A 27318-nucleotide genomic window follows, 5' to 3' on the forward strand; every position below is an offset into this window, starting at 1 on the left:
TACTAACAAGGACTGCTGCTGAGTTGATGTAGTGTCGATTGGCCAAAGCGGAATTCAGAACAGGCTTGTGGCCCGTGACCGTTTTTATGGTAGCTGGAGACTTCAACCAGTGAAATCCTTCCAATTTTCTGTAGCTCTTATCCTCATCAACGGACTGTATTCCCCACCCGTTACCGGCATGGGGACATTCCAACCCAAGTTGAGAACACACTGGACCAGGTACACAGCAACACACGTGGCACAGACACAGCTTCACCCTGCCCCCACTTTTACCCACGACTGAAAAAGCAGAACACCACCTTAGAAGCTGAAATACTCACTTAGGAGAACGTTAGACTGAAGTTCTAAAGGTCCCTGGTTCAAGACCGGTTTTCAGAAAAATCCCTGTTTATGTTGTGACTTGGCAAATAGTTTGAAAAGGCTTATTGGCTGGCTGAAAGGACCTTAGCTTCATTCTTCAAAAGGCCAGACATCCAGCCATCCAGACAATGTTAGAGGAGGTTACAAACCATTGACTCCAAGGGCACAAGTTGAGTCCACCAAGATATCAAAGTGACCCCGAGGGTGGCTAAGGTGTTTTTTTCAAGCCGCGATTGTGATGTCTTGTTTTGTTGAAGAAAAGCCCATTATTTCTGGAACAATTTTCCCTACAAAGGAGACATCTTTGTCCATTTGGACAATTGTCAATCTGCCCCCACTTTGGACACATGGTCGTGTTTCATTGTTTGGCAACTGCTTTGTGACTTCACCAGTCCCCTTAAAAGCCCCATCCTTCAGGTTTCCATAGTGTAGTGGTTATCACGTTTGCCTCACACGCAAAAGGTCCCCAGTTCGAAACTGGGTGGAAACATGGCCTTCCAAGACTTCCTTTTACAAAAAAATCAAGATGACAAATGGGAACAAGGATATGTGCTTGATGTCTGAAGGTGTGTACACGAGCATCCATCCCCAGTTTGGACACACAATCCATATTTCCCGGATGACTGATGGGCTGGGAATACATAACAGGTCGGTGTTGGAGGACCTGATGGACCGCGAGGGTTCATAACGTAAAAGAAATTCAGAAAAAATAAGAAGGCCCACAACCCCCAAGGCATTTAAAAACCATTAAGAGAACCTTCAAATGGATCCTGAAACATACAGGGAGCCAATGCAGTGATTTTAGAAGCGGTGTAATATGCGCCTGCCTTCTGGTCCTCGTCAGCACACGTGCAGCAAAAGTTGTTCTGTAAAAGTTGTAGACTTGTGATGTTTCTTTTAGGAAGACCAGAAAGCAGGGCATTGCAAAAGTCAATACGACTGGAAATAAAAGCATGCATCAGCATCTCTCTATTTGCCCGAGAGAGGAACGGGCGGACTCTGGCTGTATTCTTTAAATGAAAAATAAAATCCTGTTTTTGTAACATTTTTAATGTGTGGAATAAAATTGAGCTCAGTCCCCTTAAAAGCCCCTTCCTTCAGGTTTCCATAGTGTAGCGGTTATCACGTTTGCCTAACACGCAAAAGGTCCCCAGTTCGAAACTGGGTGGAAACATGGCCATTCAAGTCCTTCTTTTACAAAAAAAAGTTAAGGTGACAAATAGGAACAAGGACTTGTGCTTGATCTCTAAAGGGACTTGAACTCTTGACACTCAGATTTAAAGTCTGATGCCCTACGAAGTGAGCCCCAAGGCCTTTGGTCAAAAGACTTGTTTTTGTGTATTTGGAATGAAATGTTTTCTGCATGTTGAACAGTTTTCAACAGGAAAGATATCTTTCAGATGTATCAATAAAAGTGCTGAATCGCCCAATATGGGGCTCAAACCCACGACCATGAGATTAAGAGTCTCATGCTCTACCGACTGAGCTAATCAGGCCTTTTGCTGCTCTAGATATCATTTTTTGTTCTGTTTTTATTGATGTGGCCATCCTGATGTTTGATCAATTCCACAGCTGACCTAGTTTCTCAGGGAACAGAAGGAGCGAGCCCTGGAGGGTCAGGATGGCCGAGCGGTCGAAGGCGCTGCATTCAGGTTGCAGTCTCTAATGAGGCGTGGGTTCAAATCCCACTTCTGACAGTGCGGGGTCGCAAGTCTTTCCAGTTCCAGTTCTCATGTAGTTTCCATAAAGTACCAAGGTTGTCCTGTTGTCCTTGTATTTTGAGGGCAAAGGAGGCATTTGCAAGAGGACCTCAGACCTGGTCACCTGAACAGGGACTTGAATCCGGGACACTCAGATCAAAAGTTTCATGTTCGGGACCAAATGGTCCTTCGAGCCGAATATCTTCCCAGTGACCTGCAAGATCCAGAGGGAGGCAGGGATGTTCTGTGCCTCCATTGTCGAGGCGGCAGTGGCCCTAAGGTGGTCAGGGCCTGTCGTGGCGGTAATCCTAGAACCCGTTGGTGGATACCATTGGTGAGGGATGCCGTCAAGCTGAAGGAGTTCTATTGGGCCTTTTTGGCTCATGGGACTTCAGCTGACAGGAACCGACAGGCCAAGCTGTCCGCGGCTTTGGCATTCGCTGAGCCAAAAACTCTGACATGGGAGGAGTTTGGAGAAGCCATGGAGAAGGACTTCCGGACGGCTTCGAAGAGATTCTGGATCCGGCGTCTCAGGAAAGGAAAGCAGTACACAGTGAAGACGCTGTCAAACGCTTGGCTGTACTCATTCGCACTAAAGCAACAAGACCTTCGATAGCTCAGTTGGAAGAGCGGAGGACTGTAGTGGTTCAAGCTGGCATCCTTAGGTCGCTGGTTCAAGTCCGGCTCGAAGGACAAGCTGTTTCTTGTGTTATGTCTGCCGGCAAAGAATGGCAATACCGTCTTGTCTGAAGGACCTCCGCTTCCCTGTCAATGGAGTTGGACTTGAGTCTTTGTCACGCAGTCTGAAATTGGCAAACGGAGTAATTCTGATTGAGTGATCATTTGAGTGTCTATTTGAATACGTTTCATCTCAACTCCCATTGGAAAAGAACAGCCATTTCCATGAGAGCACAAGACCCCTGGATTGTACCGGAAAATACTTTGCGCTCATCAGAGAGTAAAGTTGTTGTCCTGGTTTGCAAAGCCTCCATTGTTACGCCAGAAGGTGCCAGTCACATCCAAAACAAAGGGTTCCATGGTGTAATGGTTAGCACTCTGGACTCTGAATCCAGTTTAGGGTGATACCTATGGCTGTATTTGGCCTAGATATCGGGATTGGGGCCCGGATTAGTATTCGCTACTTGGGAACATTTCATCAAAAAACAAAGGAGTTTATGGAGAATGCAGGCGTTGATCCCGCTACCTCTCACATGCTAAGCGAGCGCTCTACCATTTGAGCTAATTCCCCTGCTGATGCAGTGTTGGCAGAGAAGGTCCAGTCTCAGAACTATTTTGGTTCCTTTGCTGGAGTACGTCAAAGCGACACAGTCTCTGCCTTTCAGAGTGCAGATATGATGCAGTCCCTGGTTGTCTAGTGGCTGGGACTTGGTGCTCTCACCACCGCGGCCGTTGTTCGATTCCCGGTCAGGGCACTGACATTTGGTTAGGTTTTGACTGGAGATAGGATTTGTCTTGGTCCTCGGCCGAACGGTTCGGGTCATCTTTCAGCGCTGTCTGTGAACTGCTGTCACTGCACATGAAAACAATTCCAAGTCCGCCAATCGAATCCCGGTCTACCTGGTCGACGGACACGTAAACAGTGCAGGTACCCTCCTTTGTGCGGCTCCATTTCAGTGTCCTCCGTTGTCAGCGAACCTCACAAGGTCACAGTTTTTTCCTGATCAGGGCACCGTTTTGGGTTGGGTGGATGAGTGGTCTGAAGCACCAGATTAAGGCTCCTTTCGCTCAGGAGCCACTGGTTGAAATCCCACAGCTGTCATTTTCCTTGTCAGCTCCATTATCCACGACTGGAATGATTTGGTAGCAAAGGACTGTCAGATTGTACAACACAGCTGAGCACTTGGAGAAGAAGATGAATAGAGGTCTTGTTCTCCCGGACTGGTTGTTGCAACCGCAACCCTGCTCAAGGTTCAACGTGACACACAAAACAGGAACTCCACGTCTGGGAATCGAACCGCGTAATCTTCCATGTGACAGGCGGAGATACTGGCCACTATACTAACAAGGACTGCTGCTGAGTTGATGTAGTGTCGATTGGCCAAAGCGGAATTCAGAACAGGCTTGTGGCCCGTGACCGTTTTTATGGTAGCTGGAGACTTCAACCAGTGAAATCCTTCCAATTTTCTGTAGCTCTTATCCTCATCAACGGACTGTATTCCCCACCCGTTACCGGCATGGGGACATTCCAACCCAAGTTGAGAACACACTGGACCAGGTACACAGCAACACACGTGGCACAGACACAGCTTCACCCTGCCCCCACTTTTACCCACGACTGAAAAAGCAGAACACCACCTTAGAAGCTGAAATACTCACTTAGGAGAACGTTAGACTGAAGTTCTAAAGGTCCCTGGTTCAAGACCGGTTTTCAGAAAAATCCCTGTTTATGTTGTGACTTGGCAAATAGTTTGAAAAGGCTTATTGGCTGGCTGAAAGGACCTTAGCTTCATTCTTCAAAAGGCCAGACATCCAGCCATCCAGACAATGTTAGAGGAGGTTACAAACCATTGACTCCAAGGGCACAAGTTGAGTCCACCAAGATATCAAAGTGACCCCGAGGGTGGCTAAGGTGTTTTTTTCAAGCCGCGATTGTGATGTCTTGTTTTGTTGAAGAAAAGCCCATTATTTCTGGAACAATTTTCCCTACAAAGGAGACATCTTTGTCCATTTGGACAATTGTCAATCTGCCCCCACTTTGGACACATGGTCGTGTTTCATTGTTTGGCAACTGCTTTGTGACTTCACCAGTCCCCTTAAAAGCCCCATCCTTCAGGTTTCCATAGTGTAGTGGTTATCACGTTTGCCTCACACGCAAAAGGTCCCCAGTTCGAAACTGGGTGGAAACATGGCCTTCCAAGACTTCCTTTTACAAAAAAATCAAGATGACAAATGGGAACAAGGATATGTGCTTGATGTCTGAAGGTGTGTACACGAGCATCCATCCCCAGTTTGGACACACAATCCATATTTCCCGGATGACTGATGGGCTGGGAATACATAACAGGTCGGTGTTGGAGGACCTGATGGACCGCGAGGGTTCATAACGTAAAAGAAATTCAGAAAAAATAAGAAGGCCCACAACCCCCAAGGCATTTAAAAACCATTAAGAGAACCTTCAAATGGATCCTGAAACATACAGGGAGCCAATGCAGTGATTTTAGAAGCGGTGTAATATGCGCCTGCCTTCTGGTCCTCGTCAGCACACGTGCAGCAAAAGTTGTTCTGTAAAAGTTGTAGACTTGTGATGTTTCTTTTAGGAAGACCAGAAAGCAGGGCATTGCAAAAGTCAATACGACTGGAAATAAAAGCATGCATCAGCATCTCTCTATTTGCCCGAGAGAGGAACGGGCGGACTCTGGCTGTATTCTTTAAATGAAAAATAAAATCCTGTTTTTGTAACATTTTTAATGTGTGGAATAAAATTGAGCTCAGTCCCCTTAAAAGCCCCTTCCTTCAGGTTTCCATAGTGTAGCGGTTATCACGTTTGCCTAACACGTAAAAGGTCCCCATTTCGAAACTGGGTGGAAACATGGCCATTCAAGTCCTTCTTTTACAAAAAAAAGTTAAGGTGACAAATAGGAACAAGGACTTGTGCTTGATCTCTAAAGGGACTTGAACTCTTGACACTCAGATTTAAAGTCTGATGCCCTACGAAGTGAGCCCCCAGGCCTTTGGTCAAAAGACTTGTTTTTGTGTATTTGGAATGAAATGTTTTCTGCATGTTGAACAGTTTTCAACAGGAAAGATATCTTTCAGATGTATCAATAAAAGTGCTGAATCGCCCAATATGGGGCTCAAACCCACGACCATGAGATTAAGAGTCTCATGCTCTACCGACTGAGCTAATCAGGCCTTTTGCTGCTCTAGATATCATTTTTTGTTCTGTTTTTATTGATGTGGCCATCCTGATGTTTGATCAATTCCACAGCTGACCTAGTTTCTCAGGGAACAGAAGGAGCGAGCCCTGGAGGGTCAGGATGGCCGAGCGGTCGAAGGCGCTGCATTCAGGTTGCAGTCTCTAATGAGGCGTGGGTTCAAATCCCACTTCTGACAGTGCGGGGTCGCAAGTCTTTCCAGTTCCAGTTCTCATGTAGTTTCCATAAAGTACCAAGGTTGTCCTTGTATTTTGAGGGCAAAGGAGGCGTTTGCAAGAGGACCTCAGACCTGGTCACCTGAACAGGGACTTGAATCCGGGACACTCAGATCAAAAGTTTCATGTTCAGGACCAAATGGTCCTTCGAGCCGAATATCTTCCCAGTGACCTGCAAGATCCAGAGGGAGGCAGGGATGTTCTGTGCCTCCATTGTCGAGGCGGCAGTGGCCCTAAGGTGGTCAGGGCCTGTCGTGGCGGTAATCCTAGAACCCGTTGGTGGATACCATTGGTGAGGGATGCCGTCAAGCTGAAGGAGTTCTATTGGGCCTTTTTGGCTCATGGGACTTCAGCTGACAGGAACCGACAGGCCAAGCGGTCCGCGGCTTTGGCATTCGCTGAGCCAAAAACTCTGACATGGGAGGAGTTTGGAGAAGCCATGGAGAAGGACTTCCGGACGGCTTCGAAGAGATTCTGGATCCGGCGTCTCAGGAAAGGAAAGCAGTACACAGTGAAGACGCTGTCAAACGCTTGGCTGTACTCATTCGCACCAAAGCAACAAGACCTTCGATAGCTCAGTTGGAAGAGCGGAGGACTGTAGTGGTTCAAGCTGGCATCCTTAGGTCGCTGGTTCAAGTCCGGCTCGAAGGACAAGCTGTTTCTTGTGTTATGTCTGCCGGCAAAGAATGGCAATACCGTCTTGTCTGAAGGACCTCCGCTTCCCTGTCAATGGAGTTGGACTTGAGTCTTTGTCACGCAGTCTGAAATTGGCAAACGGAGTAATTCTGATTGAGTGATCATTTGAGTGTCTATTTGAATACGTTTCATCTCAACTCCCGTTGGAAAAGAACAGCCATTTCCATGAGAGCACAAGACCCCTGGATTGTACCGGAAAATACTTTGCGCTCATCAGAGAGTAAAGTTGTTGTCCTGGTTTGCAAAGCCTCCATTGTTACGCCAGAAGGTGCCAGTCACATCCAAAACAAAGGGTTCCATGGTGTAATGGTTAGCACTCTGGACTCTGAATCCAGTTTAGGGTGATACCTATGGCTGTATTTGGCCTAGATATCGGGATTGGGGCCCAGATTAGTGTTCGGTACTTGGAACATTTAATCACCAAAAACAGAAGAGACTATGGAGAATGCGGGCATTGATCCCGCAACCTCTCACATGCTAAGCGAGCACTCTACCATTTGAGCTAATTCCGCTGCTGTTGGCAGGGAAGGTCCAGTCTCATAACTATTTTGGTTCCTTTGCTGGAGTACATCAAAGCGACACAGTCTCTGCCTTTCAGAGTACAGCCATGCGGGCATGTGGGTGTATCAAGACAAACTGTGAGATGAGTATAATAAATTAAAACAATATAATGAATAATCATCTTCAAGATGTATCAATAAAAGTGCTGAATCGCCCAATGTGGGGCTCGAACAAACGACACTGAGATTAAGAGTCTCATTCTCTACCGACTGAGCTAATCGGGCCTTTTTATGCCCTGAACATCATTTTTTTTTTGTTGTTATTGATGTTGCCTTCCTGATGTTTGATCAATTCCTCAGCTGTCCTAGTTTCTCAGGGAACGGAAGGAGCAAGATGTTCAGTCATCGCTGAGAATTTTGTTCTGGTTTAAGGTATTTGTCGGATGTAGATCCAATCCCAACTTCTCTTCTACAAAGGGCAAATAACTCCTTGGAGACTGTGGGCATTGATCCCCCTACCTCTCACATGCTAAGCAAGCGCTACTTGGGAAAATTTCATCACAAAAAACAAAAGAGATTATGTAGAATGCATTGATCCCACTACCTTTCACATGGTAAGCGAGCGCTTTACCATTTGAGCTAATTCCCCTGCTGGAGCAGCGTTGGCAGAGAAGGTCCAGTCTATCAACTATTTTGGTTCCTTTGCTGGAGTACGTCAAAGTGACACAGTCTCTCAGAGTGCAGCCATAACGTTCGATTCCCGGTCAGGAAACTGACATTTGGACAGGTTTTGAGTGGAGAATTTGGGTTGGTCCTCGGTCGAACGGTTAGGGTCATCTTTAAGCGCTATCTGCGAACTGCTGTCATCCTGAAGCGACTGACGACAGAAATATGAATAAAACACATCAATAAATTATAGACTTGAGATTAATTATCATACTCCCTGTTGGTCTACCATTTTAAGCGCGTCTTAGAACGGCGCAGCTGCAAAAAGCCCCCTTCTCTTCCTGCCTAGTTGTTTTGACATATTTCAGATTGTGCAGATGCGGCATAGGCCGGCCAATCAGAAGTTGCCACCGCCCTGGACTGTGGCAGATGTTGTCCAGTTGGAGAAGGACCACCAAATCCTCCTGCAGGTGGATGCCGCTGGTCCTGGCTAGCTTGCAAACCTTTTCAATGAACCTGACTCTAAAATTCAAGTGTTGCTCACAGACGAATAGGAAGCAACTGGGAGCAGCAATCAGCACCTCCAAGTCAGAGTTTTTGGTTCTTGCTTTTTCAGTTAGTGCCAAAAGTGGGGGAAGGGTGAAGCTATGTCTGTGGCAAGTCCTGTCGTCATCGCCGATGTGGCCTCAGTAATGTGGTTGACGAGTCTGCCTACAGGTGGGAGGTTGACCATCTGGCGACTCTATCTCCAGTCAAAACCTATCCAAATCTCAATTCTTTGACCGGGAATCAAACCAATGCCGCGGCGGTGAGAGCTGCGAATCCTAGCCACTAGACCACCAGGGACTGCTTTATGGGAGCACTCTGAAAGGCAGAGACTGTGTCGCTTTGACGTAGTCCAGCAAAGGAACCAAAATAGTTCTGAGACTGGACCTTCTCTGCCAACGCTGCAACAGCAGGGGAATTAGCTCAAATGGTAGAGCGCTCGCTTAGCATGTGAGAAGTAGCAGAATTGATACCTGCATTCTCATAGGAATCCTTTTCCGTAATACATTTTTTGTCGAAGAGATGTTGGGATCAGAATTGAGTCCAGGATCTATCCATCAGCGTCAGACAAATACCCCAAACCTAATCCTGGCCGTGTTCTCTAGACTTGTCCTTGTTGAGATGAAGAAGCCCTGGTCCCGAAATTTCCACCTCCAAGATGGACTGAGGTCTTAAACAGCCCACATGGACAAGCCAAATATCTTGTTCATGGTCAGAAAAGACAAAGGTTGAGCCAGTCACCTGAACATGAAACTGGATTCAAGTCCCTGTTCAGGTGACCAGGTCTGAAGTCCACTTGCAAACGCCTCCTTTTTGCCCTCAAACTACGAGGGCAACAGGATAATCCCTTGGTACTCTACGGAAACTACATGAGGAGACTGGCTTTTAACTGGAACTGGAAAGACTTGTGGCCCCGCACACAAACCAAGTATCTTCTGATCAGCTTGACATCAGCTGTCACAGACATTGGCGTCGTTTTGGGGACCTCATCCTGATCCACGGTTACCACTGATTTGTAGAGTAAGTCAATAAGTCATCATACTCTTACAGGAAGACTCAGTCCAAACACTCAATTGCTTCAGTGCAAGTAGGTTCCACCAAGACTTGAACTTGGACCACTGGATTCAGAGTCCAGAGTGCTAACCATTACACCATGGAACCCTTTGTTTTGGATGTGACTGGCACCTTCTGGCGTAACAATGGAGGCTTTGCAAACCAGGACAACAACTTTACTCTCTGATGAGTGCAAAGTATTTTCGGGTACAATCCAAACCTTGTGCTCTCACGGAAATGGCTGTCCTTTTCCAACAGGAGTTGAGATGAAACGTATTCAAATAGACACTCAAATGATCACTCAATCAGAATTACTCCGTTTGCCAATTTCAGACTGCGTGACAAAGACTCAAGTCCAACTCCATTGACAGGGAAGCGGAGGTCCTTCAGACAAGAAGGTATTGCCATTCTTTCCTGGCAGACATAACATAAGAAACAGCTTGTCCTTCGAGCCCGACTTGAACCAGCGACCTAAGGATGCCAGCTTGAATCACTACAGTCCTCCGTTCTTCCAAATGAGCTATCGAAGGTCTTGTTGTTTTGAGGCAAATGAGTACAGCCAAGCGTTTGACAGCGTCTTCACTGTGTACTGCTTTCCTTTCCTGAGACGCCGGATGGTGGTCCAGAATCTCTTCGAAGCCGTCCGGAAGTCCTTCTCCATGGCTTCTCCAAACTCCTCCCATGTCAGAGTTTTTGCCTCAGCGAATGCCAAAGCCGCGGACCGCTTGGTCTGTCGGTTCCTGTCAGCTGAAGTCCCATGAGCCAAAAAGGCCCAATAGAACTCCTTCAGCTTGACGGCATCCCTCACCAACGGTATCTACCAACGGGTTCTAGGATTACCGCCACGACAGGCCCTGACCACCTTAGGGCCACTGCCGCCTCGACAATGGAGGCACAGAACATCCCTGCCTCCCTCTGGATCTTGCAGGTCACTGGGAAGATATTCGGCTCGAAGGACCATTTGGTCCCGAACATGAAACTTTTGATCTGAGTGTCCCGGATTCAAGTCCCTGTTCAGGTGACCAGGTCTGAGGTCCTCTTGCAAACGCCTCCTTTTGCCCTCAAAATACAAGGGCAACAGGACAATACCTTGGTACTTTATGGAAACTACATGAGGAGCCGGGCTTTTAACTGGAACTGGAAAGACTTGCGGCCCCGCACTGTCAGAAGTGGGATTTGAACACACGCCTCATTAGAGACTGCAACCTGAATGCAGCGCCTTCGACCACTCGGCCATCCTGACCCTACAGGTCTCGCTCCTTCTGTTCCCTGAGAAACTAGGTCAGCTGTGGAATTGATTAAACATCAGGATGGCCACATCAATAAAAACAGAACAAAAAATTATATCTAGAGCAGTAAAAGGCCTGATTAGCTCAGCCGTAGAGTATGAGACTCTTAATCTCATGGTCGTGGGTTCGAGCCCCATATTGGGGATTCAGCATTTTTATTGATACATCTGAAAGATATCTTTCCTTGTATGTTTCAGGATCCATTTGAAGGTTCTCTTAATGGTTTTTAAATGCCTTAGGGGTTGTGGGCCTTCTTATTTTTCTGAATTTCTTTTACGTGATGAACCCTCGCGGTCCATCAGGTCCTCGAACACCGACCTGTTATGTATTCCTAGCCCATCAGTCATCCGGGAAATATGGATTGTGTGTCCAAACTGGGGATGGATGCTCGTGTACACACCTTCAGACATCAAGCACATATCCTTGTTCTTATTTGTCATCTTGATTTTTTTGTAAAAGGAGGTCTTGAAAGGCCATGTTTCCACCCAGTTTTGAACTGGGGACCTTTTGCGTGTGAGGCAAACGTGATAACCACTACACTATGGAAACCTGAAGGAAGGGGCTTTTAAGGGGACTGGTGAAGTCACAAAGCAGTTGCCAAACAATGAAACACGACGATGTGTCCGAAGTGGGGGCAGATTGGGGCTGACTCCAAATGAGTCTTAATTAGTGTTTTGGTGTTGCAGAAACTGTGGCAGCCTTCTTGTGCACCGGCGGGAATGAACTCAAAGGACAGAGCTCTTGCTTTACATGCAGGAGATAGTGGGTTTGATACCTGTATTCTCCACATGGTATGTTATGGCTTTTTCTTGCCAACAAAAGCGTTCTTGATCTCCGACATCGTACCTTATACTTTGATTGATTGCATGTGTGAGGGAGCTGCCAATCATCCCTCTTTGATCAGGTGTATGCCCCACCTACACACGGCCATGTTTACTTATTTGTGTATATAGCTGGCTTTTGTTATTTACACATACATCCTGGTTAGTACTTTAATTATATTTGTTTGCCATTTAAGTTGCTTCATTGCCACCTTAGTTAGTTTTCATTTAGAAGTCATTGGTTTGGTTCCTAATTTCTCATCAGTTTCTCCTTTCTTACGAGAAGGTGATTGATCGGGGCACAAGCATGGAGGTGCGCCCATGGGAGTGCAGGCTAGAGGCTGATCACCTTGATTGGACTCTCCCAAGTGTCACCTGGAGGAGGGGGTGGGGGGGGTTAACTGTATAGTTTCTGGGTAAATGTAGTTAAATGTAGTCTAGTGCTTAAAATGTATCCAGAAAGTGGAACTTAAGTGTGCTAATATTGAAAGGCTTTTGGAACATAAAAGAAAAGTGTTGAAATTGTAAATATGGTACCTTTTAGATAAATTGCCTCACCCTCTCATTGGGGAATTATGGTTGGCCCTTCATGGGTAAAAGGGGCTGGTGAATTGCTGGGCGGAAGGCCTGTTGTGTGTGTGCTGGGGAAAATACTGTTGGACTGTCTGGTCTGGGGTGCGCTTCAGAGGCTATGGCTATCCTGGGCTCGTAAGAGGCCATTTTAAAAACTAAAATCTTACAGCATGCTAATGAATCATTAGCATCGGCAATGAAGCCCCATGAGGCTTGGAACCATTTCAGTCAACTGGTTAGAGAATGGATTCATTTCTTGAATCTTCATGTGCACACGAAACCACCTGCTGGCCGTGGATTGAATTACAGGCGGATGTATCTTCATGTGTGATGCATTGAATGCTGATCTGTTTTGGCTCTTGGAAATTATGTACCACAAAAAAATGTATAACCGAATGATTAATCTACAAAGTGTAAGATAAAATATACAGTATATATAAAATACTGAATGTTTTCTTGTCCATAAATGCCATGTATCATGTGATATGGCTAGCTTCATCATGGTTGTGTTGTTTATACTGTAATATGTTACTATTATAATGTAGTACTATTAACCTTACCATGGATGGGTGAAGGTCATGTGGTACAATTCTGGCCCCTCCCTCAAATGAATCAAGCCTTGGTACACGCTTTGTAGAAGTGCCCACTCGATTTTTCGACACACACTTCGAAGCCCTGGCACCTCATCACTACTAATGATGTTTACTGATGTGATACAGGTGTGGTCAAAACTAGTGTATTTGTATATCACCACACAAGTGGACAGACAATACAATTCCAAAAGCAACACACACCTGCCATGACCCTGATTCGACCAGGGTTGCTGCGGCCACAACACAGAGTACGAACCACGATACCGTTACGGCTGTGAGCTATGCTTTTCTGGGCAAGAACCATAAACTCAGATTCGGAGGTGCAGATTGCTCATTCCAGCTGCTTCAAATTTATCTGTGAGCAAAGCTTGAATTTTAGACTCAAATCAATTGAAAAGGCTGTCATGCACGTTTTCCTTTTGTTAGAATAAAATGTAGATAGAATGAATATAATGTCAGTTATCACCCTCATATCCATTTGCTTAGACAATAGAAAGTGTTTGACTGTGCTGAAGAGGGAATGTTCCTGTGACCCTGATCTCAAACCCCCAGTGACCTCCAGGTCCTGGAGGTGCCTGGATGCGCCAACAGCAACCCTGCCTGCAGATGTTTCTGTTAATCCTGCAAGAATGTGTCAAGATAAGAACTCATAAAACAATAAAAGTAATAACTCTCAAAACAAAACAAAACAAAAATAGCAGTAGTTTGAGGTTAGGATCTGGATTGTCACTGTTTTGCCAAGAGTAAAATGGGTTCGAGAGAGAGGTCCTATTTGGCAAGACAAGAAAAAAGCAACAATCCAGAAGCTAGAGAGAGATGCTGATGCATGCTTTTATTTCCAGTCGTATTGACTAATGCAATGCCCTGCTTTCTGGTCTTCCTAAAAGAAACATCACAAGTCAACAACTTTTACAGAACAACTTTTGATGCATGTGTGCTGACGAGGACCAGAAGGCAGGCGCATATTACACCGCTTCTAAAATCACTGCATTGGCTCCCTGTATGTTTCAGGTTCGATTTGAAGGTTCTCGTAATGGTTTTTAAATGTCTCAGGGGTTGTGGGCCTTCTTATCTTTCTGAATTACTTATAAGTTACGAACCCTCGCGGACCCTCAGGTCCTCCGACACCGGCCTGTTATGTATTTCCAGAGTTAAAACATGGACACACACGATGAGGCATCTTTCCAGTTTTATGGCCCCGTTTGTGGAACAGCCTGCTGGAGGACCTGAGGGCCGTAGAGAACGTTGAGATTTTTACAAATAGGCTCAAAACCCGCCTATTTAATTTGGCTTTTAACTCTTGCTCCTAGTATACTCTTTTTTTAACTTTTGAACTTGACTTTTATTTAATGATTATTTTATACCCTATACCTTTTATTTTGGATCTTAACCAAATGTTTTTATAGTTTTACACATGCTTATTTTAGTTTTTATTAATGTTCCTATAGATTTCATTTTTATGTTTATTTCTATATATACATTAAGGGAAAAGACCACAAGGAAATGCGCACAAGGAATAATTCTCACTTGTGGCCACTCAGACTGGCATTATTTCACCAATCCTGTTCAAAGCTCAGCACTTCATATGATTTCCATAGTGTTGTGGTAACCATGTGCCCCTAACCTGTGAAAGGTCCCCAGTTCAAAACTGTCATAAATAAGCAGGGTGACATGGCAGTCATAGCAGAGGATAGTTTTCATCCATCGATCTAAAGCACCAGATGAAGGCTTTCGCTCAGGAAAACCGAAATCTGTGACACCGTGGTGAAGTTAGTTTCACGTTGGATATTCTCCTCTATAGAAACGGCGGTCGTTCCCCTCACTGTGCCGGCCGGGCTGCTCTCTCCTGCTGCGGGGAGCTCACACGGAAGTCCCGCCCTCTATGCCGCTTGTTCGGACTAGGGACCGTCAATAAATTTCCATTCATTTCTATTCCATTGAAGAGAGTTTGCTAAAAAAAAAAAAAATTAAATCACACCAGAAATTGATCCACAACCGTGTCAAATAATAATTCGGTGTGCAGAGAAGGTGATTGGCTGCAATTTTCCGTCCCTCCAGATCTGTACGCCTCCAGGACCCTGAGGTGTGCAGAAAGGATTGTGGCCGATCCCTCTCACCCCGGACACAGACTCTTCGAGACGCTCCCCTCTGGCAGGAGGCTGCGGCCCATCAGGACCAAAACCTCACGCCACAAGAACAGTTTCTTCCCGTCTGCTGTCAGTCTCATCAACAAAGCCCGGAACCCCACCTGACACTCTTCACACCCCACCTCTGCCTCATCCTGCCACTTTGACACTTTCATTGTATGCGTTACATTAACGCTCAGTTTGGACAATCAGACTGCACTTCCGGAATAACAAACAAAAAACAGATGTTAAATAGATGTGTCTGCACCTACTATACCAAAACAAATTCCTCGTATGTGTTTGATCATACATGGCAATAAACCTTTTCTGATTCTGAAGCCCATTTTTAGAAGTTTTATATTTTATTGGGCTTCATATGACATTTTAACATTAAAAATTGAAAGATTTTGTATTATAGCATGCAGGCCATGCGACCTTGGCACTTCAAATCACTTTATGTTAATCACCTTGTATTAATATTACAATGCATACCTTGTCACTGTTGGTGAGCTATAATAGATTAATTATTTGAGTGGTGTTCTCGCTGCCTTCAGGGAAAAGACACTGGTCTATTTGCTCCAGGGCCACCAGACTGGTTGACAGCCTGTATCCTCAAAACAACTGGAACTGCTAAAGGGACACCATTTGTCGGATTGTTTTCATTGTCCCCATCTCATGTCCTGTGCTGCCCTGTCCAGCTGCTGAACTTTGGGTTACTGTGTTAATACCTTCTGCACAAAGTATTGCTGGAGTATTAAAAAGCAGTATATTAACTCCATCTGTGAAATTTGGCTGTTATGCACGTGCTCTGCTGCATAAAAAAATCATTGACAAATGTATTGATTGAATTATTGGGCTAATATTTTGAATGACTTACAATAAATCCATTTCATGTGAAAACTGGCCTCGTAGTACTATGCACACCTTTTTGTTTTTCAAATAATGTTTAATCAGATTTAATATGAATTTGTTACACAAGTCATTATCAATACCTTCCAGGTCATATGACCTTTGACCTACAAACCACTTTGTATCAGAAGGAATTGTCTGTTAGTACCATACACACCTTTTTGATTTGGTACTTAACTTTACTAGGATTCGTGATTATTTTTTTACACAAATCATTATCAATAGCTTCCAGGTCATGTGATCTTTGACCTCCAAACCACTTTGTATCAGTAGGAATGGTTTCCTAGTACCATACATGCCTTTTTACTTTGCTACTCAACTCTGCTAGGATTTTATATGTATTTTTTATATGAACTATTATCAACAGCTTCCAGGTCATTAGACCCCTGACCTCCAAACCACTTTGTATCAGTAGGACTTGTCTGCGAGTACCATACAAGCCTTTTTGCTTTGCTACTCAACTTTGTAACGATCGCGGCCTCCTATGGAGGTAACGAGGCTACAACGCAAAAAGGAAGGTCGCGGGGGGAGTGGATATCAGCTATAAGAAAAAAAAAGGAAACTGTCGAAAATGTTGGGTTGCCACACCACGGCAGTTTAATTACACCAAAACCAACCCCGCATGTCATCCCCTCCCAACCAACCTAACTAACTAACCAACTAACTAACTCAACATCCCACCCGCCAACAAAGACAACCATGAAACACCCAAATTAATCCCGAAAGTGTACCCCCCACCCCGCAAGTGTCCCAAAGTTCCCGAAGAGTCAGTGCTTGTCCACAAAACAGAGGTGAAAGCCGCGGTTCCACTCACGGACGCGCATCCACTTCTCCGTCCAATCCCTGGGTCCGGAACCTTGCCCAAAGTCCAATTGCTCAAGCCAGGAGGGAAAAGGAAATCCCGTCAGCTGTCGCTTGACAAAGTTGGCCCTCGTGGTGTTGTGGAAAAAATTTCTATCATCCTAAGTAGGATAGAGAATGCCTGAAATAAATACATAGCTCTGGCAGTTTTTATTACCTTTGCAAAACAAAGGGGTCAGACAACACACAGTATGCATGGCGGTCTGTAGGTGTCTGGCCAAGAGTGGCCTCTTGGCGGGAACTTTTATACTCCATAGCATGCAAATGAATTACATTACAAGAGAAAAGAGACTTTCTTGTCACTCCCCCGATGCCACCCTCATGTATGGGGGTTAGTCTACACACCCAATCTTCTGGCACGGTTTGTCACACCCATGCGAGACAACCTCCTAGGGTCAGCCATTTGGTGGGACATCCTGATGTCCCCTTATCCCATGAAGGTAAAGCTTTGATCAAAGAATGACTCATCTGACACTGCCCCGACACTGTCCCTAACCCCAGGTTACAGATAGCCTCCTGCTGTGCCACCATCTTTGAAGGGACAGCAGGATGTGCTCGGATGCAAATGTTGAAGCTCTACAAAAGGCCTTAAAGTAATTCACACAATGTGTAACCTATGTTATACCTGTGAAATATAGTCAACCGGGATAGACTCCAGCCTACCCGCAATCCCAGTGGGACTAAGCAACACGGGAAAAAGACGAATGGATGTCCAGGTGTCTTAAAGTGTTTGTCTTCAACTTCTGTGGTAGATGCTGTCCGTATGGCATCAACGATGTGGTAAACATGATGTGTATGATTTGAGATGTTAGATTGCCAAATCATGTCGAAGTCCTTGTGCCTCTGTTGATGGCTTGCTGTTGTTCTACCATGTTGTATTCAATCAGTCAGTCAGTCAGCCAGCCAATCCTCTTGATTGTAGCACTTGTTCTTAGGCTGCAGGAGCTTGCGGTGCGAACTCGTGGACTCCATCCAAACACGCAGTTGAGAAGGTTGAGTGCGTCATGGACATTTCTTCCGTTCTGGTTGTCGTTGTAGTTGTAGTCCTCTAGTGTTCAGGTAGTGTCTTTCTGCCTTGACCGATCTGTGTGCAGGTCTCTCATATGACCACGCTGACAGTGGAGTCTTGCCTCTGCTGGAACTCCAACACGTCCTCTCCATGGCCCCCAGGGCCAACAGATGTCAGGTCACTCGACACCCACCGAGAACATAGAAAGAAATGAATGAGCAACACAACATTTTACCATCTACGTGATACATGTCAGATGTGTTCCCTACACATGACTAATCTCGAGAGCAGTAGGCAACCTAAGAGCAGTAGGCAACCATCATGTAGTGTCTGACTGAATACGACACTTTGTTCATATTTTGGCCATTGACGTTGATTGTAAATGAACCTTAAAATTTTCAAATTGTCAGGAGAAAGCCCACGTAAGCATGAGGAGAACATGAAACTCCACACAGAAAGGTTCTCAAACCTTCTTGCTGTGAGACAGCAGTGCTAACCACTCTGCCATCATGTCACCAATATCGATTTTAACTTTAATTTTAACATCCACCCTCTGCATTTAAGTTTTTGCCAAACAATACAAGGTTTCACTGAATTTAAACCAACACACCCTCTGGTCTCTGCCTGAATTTGCATTGTCACACTGTAGTAGTGTTCCTTGCTCACAGCTGGAAATTTGGGTTTCAAAGAACCATTTGACACATTGGCACTATGGAAGGCAAAGTGCCAAATACAGTAATATAGTTAAGAAAAAACAAGATACAGTAACTTACCAAAGTCTTCAGCGTGTTGTGCAATCAATGGAGTGTCATTACTACTGCTGATCACTGATCATTATCAACCTCTAATGTTGGAACTCATACCTACCTTTGTTTCACTCACTTTGGTTTTGGAGAAACCAATTATAGTAACAAAAAATATATCATGTCCAATTGTTAACCATGATTACTCAACAAAATCGCAATCTCCCCCCTTTTGACACATGTACTTCCCATGTGTCAACTTTTAAAAGCATTGGCAGTTCCCTGTAAAATCAAATGATGGTTATCTTTTTTATACATCTGCAAACAGTAATCTGTGAAGCTGGACAACATCAAACAAAGTTACACCAATTCAAACTCTGGATCCTGAAGAAGTGTCCTGTTGAACAAACTGAAGTTAAAATGATGACACACCCTGCCAGGTGTGTGAATGACTTCAAGTGTTACAGTGTTAATGTTAGTACATGTTAGTACTGTTAAACAGTTTTCAACAAAAAAGATGTCACGTTTCGGCCATATATGACATGTCTTCTCCTCCTCCAGGAGAATGTGCTTTCCTAATGTGGAACAATGAAGGTTAGGCTGGAATAGTTCATAGTAGTTGATGTCTCTCCACAACACAAGAACAACCCTGAAAGAACAATCACATTTAAATTTCAGTCAATTTAAATTTTTGTCACAGTCCACTGTCCCCCATGAAGAACCCTGCTGTCGGTGTGTCGCACTCATAGTCGTCATGTCAGGATGTCATTTGCAACACTTAAAAGGTCCAAGTTCCTTTGAAAGTCGGATTGTCCTAATTTACAAGGCCTTTTTCGTAATAGCTAATTTTTAGATGGTTCTGCATACCCTAAATGAACTATCTACATTTTAGCAGATTTAATTTATGCCTCTTGATGCTAAAAGAGCAGAACAGCCTAATATGTTCTTTCCATGTGTCTATTAGTAAACTAATCATTGGGTTTGTTCTGTATTTCCCAAAGTGATGGTCAAGGATGGCTTCAGCCTCACATTCACACTCACACAGACAAACAAGACAACACAACAATGAAAAACCAGCTGGACAGTCCTTTCTGAGTGTATTTTTGCCGAAAATACTTTTCAAAAAATTCAATTTTAGGACTGTAAAAAATTAACAAATTGTTTGTGCATTCCCAATCGAATGTAAAATAGCATGCTTGTACAAAAAAGGCCCACATTATTCCATTTGTCACTGTGTCTCTTTTAGATAGAGACCCATGAGGAATGGAATCATTGACGTCAAAAAAATGGTACCTGAGTACCCCAAATGTGCATCAAGGCAGCACTTATGCCCAGAACAAAATATTTGTGAGATAAACATTCCCCTAACAGCTATCCCTATGTTCATATCTTTTATCAAATTTCTCATCACCATAGAAAAGTATGATGTGCATTGAAGACCTTGCAGAGCATCAATTTGCATTAATTGTGTGTGTGTGTGTGTGTGTGTGTGTGTGTGTGTGTGTGTATGCGTGAGAAAGTACATTCTTAACCTCCTCCACCAGTTGAGCACTCATGTCACCAGTTTGCATCTTCCTTTGATATGCATACAGCTGATTGGCCTCTTGCTTCACCAAAGTGTGAACATCAGGGTCAGTGTAAGTTTTTACAACTTCACCTCCATCTGAATTAGAAAATAGGCCATTTGGTCCTTTGCACCATATGCCAACAAATTTAATTTTTGAAGTTGAATTTTCTCTGAAACAGAAAATCCAATGGTGACTTGTCTTTGGTCCACTTCACCTGATTGGCCAACGAAGTTAACATAATTGCCATTCAACTTTGGAGAGGTTAGGAATTTGTCACTCTTAGTAAGTGTGTTTCATCAGAAAGGAAAAGAAATAACCATATTTTGTATACTATGTCTTCTTATAGCATATTCTAAAAGAGAGAAGTAGATCATATTCTACATAGTTATCAGCAAGAGGGGCTGATTTAAGCCAAGACTCTAAACAAAAGGAAGAAAAGGACAGAGCATATAGATGTGTGTGTGTGTGTGTTACTGTCAACTTCAGTATCATCCTTGGCATCAGATGAGTCAGAGTAGGCATGATCCCATCACGCCCCACCTCCTTGCTTCCTTCCACCATGTTTGTTAAGAAAGTCCTCCATCAAGTCTTTGGTCCAAAGTCTCCTTTTGCTGCACATGCCAGGGTCATATTGCTGTCCCAGTCTCTTCTCTGGATGTCCTCCTTGCAGGTGGCCATTTGTTGCCACCCATTGATTCTGGTACATGGCTTGTCCTTGCATCAAAAGTGAGATCCATCCAGTTCTAATTCGGCCACATTCCGCTTTAGTGGCTGGTGATGTGATTGTCGTCACCGTGAACACCATGTCAGCAAACATCTGCAGAACTCTTCAGTGGTCAGGGAAAGTGGGACAACTTCACTAAACACAAGCAGGGCTGTTATGGCCTCCCCACACGCCTTCCTTACACCATTGTCCCACTCATGGTCTCCACCATCAGTCACAGGATACTTGCTAAGCATCCGTTTGGATACGAGCGACAATGCATGTCTGGAAGGGATCGTTTGCAGTTAGAACACAGCTCATGTGTTGGATCTTCTTCAGGTCTTGGTGAAGATGAAACTGGACATAATGGCATGGCTGATGATATTGGACTCATCGTGCATGTTGTTGTATCAGGATGTTGTTGTCAGGTTGTTGGCAGAGCAAGGGTGGAGGTGTGCGATCAAGATCATGGTCCACTCTGAGACACTGAGGCACTGTAGGAGAAAGAGAAGGAAGACCTATTCTGAGAAGTCTTGTCTGTTCTTTTCATGTCAGTGTGTGTTGCAGATCTTCATCATCTATGTAACGATCATCATTACAAGTCTTAGTTGCAAGCCGTGCTCTCTGCCCTCAATGGTTTTTAGCCTTTTTCATTTTTTTTTCCCCCAAAGAGTCCATGCCCTAAACATAATTCTTGAATGCTCTTTGATTTTCTCTCAATTAATTATTTTTCTTTTAAACAATGCAATGTGGTGTTTTCCCTTATCACCATTTTTCCCAACAAAAATCTCACTTATCTATTTTGTTTAACTCACTTTCTCTTGTTCTCAAAAGTTCCCCATATTAGTGTTTTTTTTTATGCATGCTTTCCTCATTTTTTTTCTTTACCTATAGTTGCTTGTTTACCAGATTTCCCATATTTACAGATGTCACTCGGTTGTGCACAATTCCCTTAAGACAAGGTCGTCACCCCGAATCCGTGTTGTTCCTTCGGCACAATCCACGACAAAGCCGAGCTGTATCCAATGAATAATGCGTAATCCACTCTTTATCACTTCAAGATTTTGTTTGCATTAATTTATATCCAATATACAATTGTGCATGATTCACTCCTATTGTCTAATCTATTACTATCTATTAATCTATTACTGAGGTCTTATCAGCACAAAACAGCTACAAGCGCAACTCACTCTTTGTTGTTACAGAGGTCTTGTTCGCGCAATGGTGCGCGACTCACTCACAATTTTTTTGGTTTATTTTTTATATTATTGAGGTCTTGTCCGCCCATACCATGCGTAAATCACTCAATGTTGTTACTGAGATCTTATTAGCATGAAAGTATACCCAGTATACTCTGATACGCGATTCACTCATGTTCCAGAGATCTTATCCGTACCGACAAGTGACCAAATGTGCATATGGGAAACACGACAACACTTACATATAAACATGCAACTAATGCTCAAATATAGTAATTATTTCAGGATTCTCACCATCAAAAAAAACGTAGTTCCACTCTTGATAAGAGATTCCAGTGGTGATGGTCTGGAATCCTGGACGGTCAGCCCTGAAAATCTCTGAATGTCACTGACAGAGAGGCTGGAGGAAAAAAATAATTCCAGGATGATCAGTCGCTGTCCGCCACAGGTCCAGATCCAATCAGCCAAGGAATCCCACTTCTGACACCAAATTGTTGTGGAAAAAATTTCTATCATCCTAAGTAGGATAGAGAATGCCTGAAATAAATACATAGCTCTGGCAGTTTTTATTACCTTTGCAAAACAAAGGGGTCAGACAACATACAGTATGCATGGCGGTCTGTAGGTGTCTGGCCAAGAGTGGCCTCTTGGCGGGAACTTTTATACTCCATAGCATGCAAATGATTTACATTACAATAGAAAAGAGACATTCATGTCACTCCCCCGATGCCACCCTCATGTATGGGGGTTAGTCTACACACCCAATCTTCTGGCACGGTTTGTCACACCCATGCGAGACAACCTCCTAGGGTCAGCCATTTGGTGGGACATCCTGATGTCCACTTATCCCATGAAGGTAAAGCTTTGATCAAAGAATGACCTCCTCCGACACTGCCCCTAACCCCAGGTTACAGATAGCCTCCTGCTGTGCCACCATCTTTGAAGGGACAGCAGGATGTGCTCGGATGCAAATGTTGACGCTCTACAAAAGGCCGTAAAGTAATTCAAACAATGTGTAACCTATGTTATACCGGTGAAATATAAAATTTTCCATCACAGGTTCTAACTAGGCTACCACAGTTTCTGCATTACCAAACACTAATTCAGATGTTGGGACTCATTTTCAGTCAACAAGACCATGTCAACAAAGGCCCTGCAGGAGATGAGGTGACCGAGAGGTTAAGGTGCTGGACTGCTAATCCATTGTGTTCTGCGTGCATGGGTTTGAATCCCATCCTCATGGGACTATACCAATGCAGTAGTTTTGACACCACCTGTGTTTTTAGGAAACATCATTAGAATGCAATTAATCAAAGTATCAGGTACGATGTTGGAGATGGAGAATGCTTTTTTAGCAGGAAAAAGACACAATATACCATTTGGAGAATGCAGGCATCGATTCCACTTCATCAATGAAATGTTTTCCGCATGTTGCACAATTTTCCACAGGAAAGAAATCTTGACGATGTATCACCAAAAGTGCTGAACCGCCCAATGTGTGGCTGAAACTAGTGCACAAGGAATAACTTGTTTAAGTAAACCTTTTAAACCTCGATGACCCATCAAGAAGTCAACCTTTGTTGGTTCAATTCTCCCAGTCACGATGAGGATGTGTGCTGGTTTAGTGCATATGCAGAACTTAGTTCCCATCGTGTAAGCATGTTTGGTGTGTTTGAAGGGGTATAGCTCAGTGGTAGAGCATTTGACTGCAGATCAAGAGGTCTCCGGTTCAAATCCGGATGCCCCCTGATGCACTACTTCGGTTTAAGAATAGTCTAAGAGTACATGAATGCATGGCTCATAATAGCAACAACTTCGGTGTAATATAACTCGCGATTGCTTCCCTTTTTGCATGGCTCCTTTCTACATTCTTCACACTGACATGAAATTTCTGCAGTGGCTTTTGTCCAATTTCCTCGCGGATGACACAGCCCCCCCCGACCCCCCACGTCTAAGAGAAAGTCCAGCCGCACCACAAAACAAAGTCATTTCAGCTGCTTTTACCCACGATCTTATCTTTTCCGTGCTGACTCAAAGCTCAGGACCATCGGACCAGAGCTCTGCCTTTGGGCTCAGCTCCCACATCACTGTGGCGGACCAGTGGAGCATCCAACGTAGATCAACTGGTAAACTGTCATGTTAGATGCCAAGAACAAGATGCCAAGGTACCTTGAACTCCTCCAGTGGGGGTCAGATCTCTTCCCCAACACATAGACAATTTCATTGAAATGTCAAGACAACCTCTTTTGTCCTGCTAATGTGGTCTGTTTTGTTAGCCCAAATGTCCAAAATCACAAGGGTTTTGCCTTTGTAGGGAGCATTGTAGTACATGTCACATGTGTACTACACATGCCATTAGAAAGGATGGGAATTTCTTCAACACAACAAGACTTCTGATTCAAAAACATTTTGTTGAAGAAAAGCACATTATTTCTGGAACATCTTATGTGAACTAAAATTCTCCCTACAAAGGAGAGATCTTGGTCCATTTGGACAATTGTCAATCTGCCCCCACTTTGGACACATCATCATGTTTCATTGTTTGGCAACTGCTTTCTGAGTTTCGCCAGTACTCTTATAACCCCCCCCCCCCCCCTCCACTCCGGGTTTCCATAAATTAGTGGTTATCCCGTTTGCCTCACACGCATAAGGCCCCCTGTTTAAAACTGGGTGGAAACATGGGCGTTCTATTCCCTGTTTTACAAAATAACTGGTGGTCTAGTGGCTAGGGTTCGGTGCTCTCACCGCCGCGGCCCGGTTTTCGATTCCCGGTCAGGGAATTGACATTTGGATAGGTTTTTACTGGAGAGAGGATTTGTCTTCGGCCTCGGTGGAATGGTTGGGGTCATCTTGAAGCGCTATTTGGGAACAATAACTCACGGACTCGGTTTCTTCACTATTACATGACAAGAGACTGGTCTAGAGAACGCGGCCAGGATGAGGATATTTGTCTGACGCTGATGGATAGATCCTGGACTCATTTCCGATCCCACATCTCTTTTACAAAATACAAAGGATTCCTTGGAGAATGCGGGTATCGATTCTGCTGCATCTCGCATGCTAAGCAAGCACTTTACCATTTGAGGTAATTCCCCTGGTTTGGGGTATTTGTCGGATGCTAAGGGGTAGATCCAATCCCAACATCTCTTCTACAAAAGGTGAAGAACTCCTTGGAGACTGTGGGCATTGATCCCAAACAAGACAAGACAAGGTGCTAGACAGGAGAATGCAGTTAGGACTGGGTTTAGGGTGATACCTATGGCTGTATTTGGCCTAGATATTGGGATTGGGGCCCGGATTAGTGTTAGTACTTAGTACTTGGGAACATTTAATCACAAAAAACAAAAGAGGTTTTGGAGAATGCGGGCATTGAACCCACTACCTCTCACATGCAAAGCGAGCGCTCTACAATTTGAGCTAATTCCCCTGCTGTTGCAGCATTGGCAGAGAAATCTTCTGGCATACTCTACGTGTCCTTGCAGAGATGAAGTGGCCCTGGTCCCGAAATGTCCACCTCCAAGATGGACTGAGGTCTTAAACTACCCACATGGACAAGCCAAATATCTTCTGGACAAAAAGAGTTCATGGTCAGACACGACAAAGGTTGAGCCGGTCACCCGAACATGAAACTTTTGATCTGAGTGTCCGGGATTCAAGTCCCTGTTCAGGTGACCAGGTCTGAGGTCCACTTGCAAACGCCTCCTTTTTGCCCTCAATATACGAGGGCAACAGGACAATCCCTTGGTACTCTATGGAAACTATATGAGGAGCCTGGCTTTTAACTGGAACTGGAAAGACTTGTGGCCCCGCACACAAACCAAGTATCTTCTGATCAGCTGATCCTTGACATCAGCTGTCACAGACATTGGCGTCGTTTGGGGACCTCCTCCTGATCCACGGTTACCACTGATTTGTAGAGTAAGTCAATAAGTCATCATACTCTTACTGTTAAAGGAAGACACAGTCCAAACACTCGATTGCTGCAAGGCAAGTAGGTTCCACCAAGACTTGAACTTGGATCACTGGATTCAGGGTCCAGAGTGCTAACCATTACACCATGGAACCCTTTGTTTTGGATGTGACTGGCACCTTCTGGCGTAACAATGGAGGCTTTGCAAACCAGGACAACAACTTTCCTCTTTGATGAGCACAAAGTATTTTTGGGTACAATCCAGGGGTCTTGTGCTCTCACGGAAATGGCTGTCCTTTTCCAACAGGAGTTGAGATGAAATGTATTCAAATAGACAAACTGCATTGATCACTCAATCAGAATTTCTCAGTTTGCCAATTTCAGACTGCGTGACAAAGACTCAAGTCCAACTCCATGGACAGGGAAGCGGAGGTCCTTCAGACAAGACGGTATTGCCATTTTTTCCTGGCAGACATAACATGAGCAAAGGGATTGTCCTTCGAGCCGGACTTGAACCAGCTACATAAGGATGCCAGCTTGAACCACTTCAGTACGCCGCTCTTCCAACTGAGCTATCGAAGGTCTTGCTGTTCTGAGGCTAGTGAGTACGGCCGAGCGTTCGACGGCGTCTCATCGAGGTTGTGGCTGAGAATGCCACTATTGACAGAATTTGGATTAGATAATCAAGTCTTGTGGTGGAGAGTCTCAGGTGGAGAGTCTCAGGTCGAGAGGTGTGACGTTTCTGATCGAATTCAGAGGTCATCAGTTGGTCCTGAACACGGTCTTGGCACTTTTTTTCACGATGAAAGGTATGAAAACAGCCCTGTTGCATTGGCCGGGAATCGGACGCGGGTCTACCACGTGGATCGATCCTGGACTCATTTCCGATCGTAACATCGCTTTTACAAAAGGCAAAGAACTCCTAGAAGACTGCGGGCATTGATCCCACACCAAGACAAGACAAGGTGATACCTATGGCTGTATTTGGCCTAGATATCGGGATTGGGGCCCGGATTAGTGTTTGGTACTTGGGAACATTTAATCACAAAAAACAAAAGAGATTTTGGAGAATGCGGGCATTGATCCCGCTCCCTCTCACATGCGAAGCGAGCGCTCTACCATTTGAGCTAATTCCCCTGCTGTTGCAGCATTGGCAGAGAAGGTCCAGTCTTATAACTATTTTGGTTCCTTTGCTGGACTACGTCAAAGCGACACAGACTCTGCCTTTCTGAGTGCAAACCTAACGCAGTCCCTGGTGGTCTAGTGGCTAGGATTCAGCGCTTTCACCGCTGCGGCCCGGGTTCGATTCCCGGTCAGGGAATTGACATTTGGCTAGGTTTTGACTGGAGATAGAGTCGCCAGATCGTCAACCTCCCACCTGG

The 27318-nt window shown here is 44.7% G+C and overlaps 16 non-coding genes across 16 annotated transcripts; 10 read left to right on the forward strand and 6 right to left on the reverse strand.

The window, feature by feature from the left end:
• The first annotated feature begins 777 nt into the window (after window positions 1–777).
• trnav-cac (transfer RNA valine (anticodon CAC)) lies at window positions 778–850 on the forward strand. Its single transcript has one exon. It is a non-coding gene; the product is annotated as a tRNA-Val (tRNA).
• Window positions 851–1461: 611 nt separating this feature from the next.
• Window positions 1462–1534, forward strand: trnav-aac (transfer RNA valine (anticodon AAC)). The gene has a single exon. It is a non-coding gene; the product is annotated as a tRNA-Val (tRNA).
• A 249-nt stretch (window positions 1535–1783) lies between these two features.
• Window positions 1784–1856, reverse strand: trnak-cuu (transfer RNA lysine (anticodon CUU)). The gene has a single exon. It is a non-coding gene; the product is annotated as a tRNA-Lys (tRNA).
• Window positions 1857–1975: 119 nt separating this feature from the next.
• trnal-cag (transfer RNA leucine (anticodon CAG)) lies at window positions 1976–2057 on the forward strand. Its single transcript has one exon. It is a non-coding gene; the product is annotated as a tRNA-Leu (tRNA).
• A 609-nt stretch (window positions 2058–2666) lies between these two features.
• Window positions 2667–2753, forward strand: trnay-gua (transfer RNA tyrosine (anticodon GUA)). The gene is given in 2 exon segments: window positions 2667–2703; window positions 2718–2753. It is a non-coding gene; the product is annotated as a tRNA-Tyr (tRNA).
• Window positions 2754–4854: 2101 nt separating this feature from the next.
• On the forward strand, window positions 4855–4927 carry trnav-cac (transfer RNA valine (anticodon CAC)). Its single transcript has one exon. It is a non-coding gene; the product is annotated as a tRNA-Val (tRNA).
• Window positions 4928–5538: 611 nt separating this feature from the next.
• trnav-aac (transfer RNA valine (anticodon AAC)) lies at window positions 5539–5611 on the forward strand. The gene has a single exon. It is a non-coding gene; the product is annotated as a tRNA-Val (tRNA).
• A 249-nt stretch (window positions 5612–5860) lies between these two features.
• trnak-cuu (transfer RNA lysine (anticodon CUU)) lies at window positions 5861–5933 on the reverse strand. Its single transcript has one exon. It is a non-coding gene; the product is annotated as a tRNA-Lys (tRNA).
• Window positions 5934–6052: 119 nt separating this feature from the next.
• On the forward strand, window positions 6053–6134 carry trnal-cag (transfer RNA leucine (anticodon CAG)). The gene has a single exon. It is a non-coding gene; the product is annotated as a tRNA-Leu (tRNA).
• Window positions 6135–6735: 601 nt separating this feature from the next.
• Window positions 6736–6822, forward strand: trnay-gua (transfer RNA tyrosine (anticodon GUA)). Its single transcript is given in 2 exon segments — window positions 6736–6772; window positions 6787–6822. It is a non-coding gene; the product is annotated as a tRNA-Tyr (tRNA).
• A 2846-nt stretch (window positions 6823–9668) lies between these two features.
• On the reverse strand, window positions 9669–9740 carry trnaq-cug (transfer RNA glutamine (anticodon CUG)). The gene has a single exon. It is a non-coding gene; the product is annotated as a tRNA-Gln (tRNA).
• A 1053-nt stretch (window positions 9741–10793) lies between these two features.
• Window positions 10794–10875, reverse strand: trnal-cag (transfer RNA leucine (anticodon CAG)). Its single transcript has one exon. It is a non-coding gene; the product is annotated as a tRNA-Leu (tRNA).
• Window positions 10876–11397: 522 nt separating this feature from the next.
• trnav-cac (transfer RNA valine (anticodon CAC)) lies at window positions 11398–11470 on the reverse strand. The gene has a single exon. It is a non-coding gene; the product is annotated as a tRNA-Val (tRNA).
• Window positions 11471–23702: 12232 nt separating this feature from the next.
• Window positions 23703–23774, forward strand: trnac-gca (transfer RNA cysteine (anticodon GCA)). The gene has a single exon. It is a non-coding gene; the product is annotated as a tRNA-Cys (tRNA).
• A 2245-nt stretch (window positions 23775–26019) lies between these two features.
• trnaq-cug (transfer RNA glutamine (anticodon CUG)) lies at window positions 26020–26091 on the reverse strand. The gene has a single exon. It is a non-coding gene; the product is annotated as a tRNA-Gln (tRNA).
• A 1094-nt stretch (window positions 26092–27185) lies between these two features.
• On the forward strand, window positions 27186–27257 carry trnae-uuc (transfer RNA glutamic acid (anticodon UUC)). The gene has a single exon. It is a non-coding gene; the product is annotated as a tRNA-Glu (tRNA).
• Window positions 27258–27318: the final 61 nt, after the last annotated feature.

Source organism: Doryrhamphus excisus, chromosome 4 (genome assembly GCF_030265055.1).
Source record: "Doryrhamphus excisus isolate RoL2022-K1 chromosome 4, RoL_Dexc_1.0, whole genome shotgun sequence".
Taxonomy (NCBI): Eukaryota; Metazoa; Chordata; class Actinopteri; order Syngnathiformes; family Syngnathidae; genus Doryrhamphus; species Doryrhamphus excisus.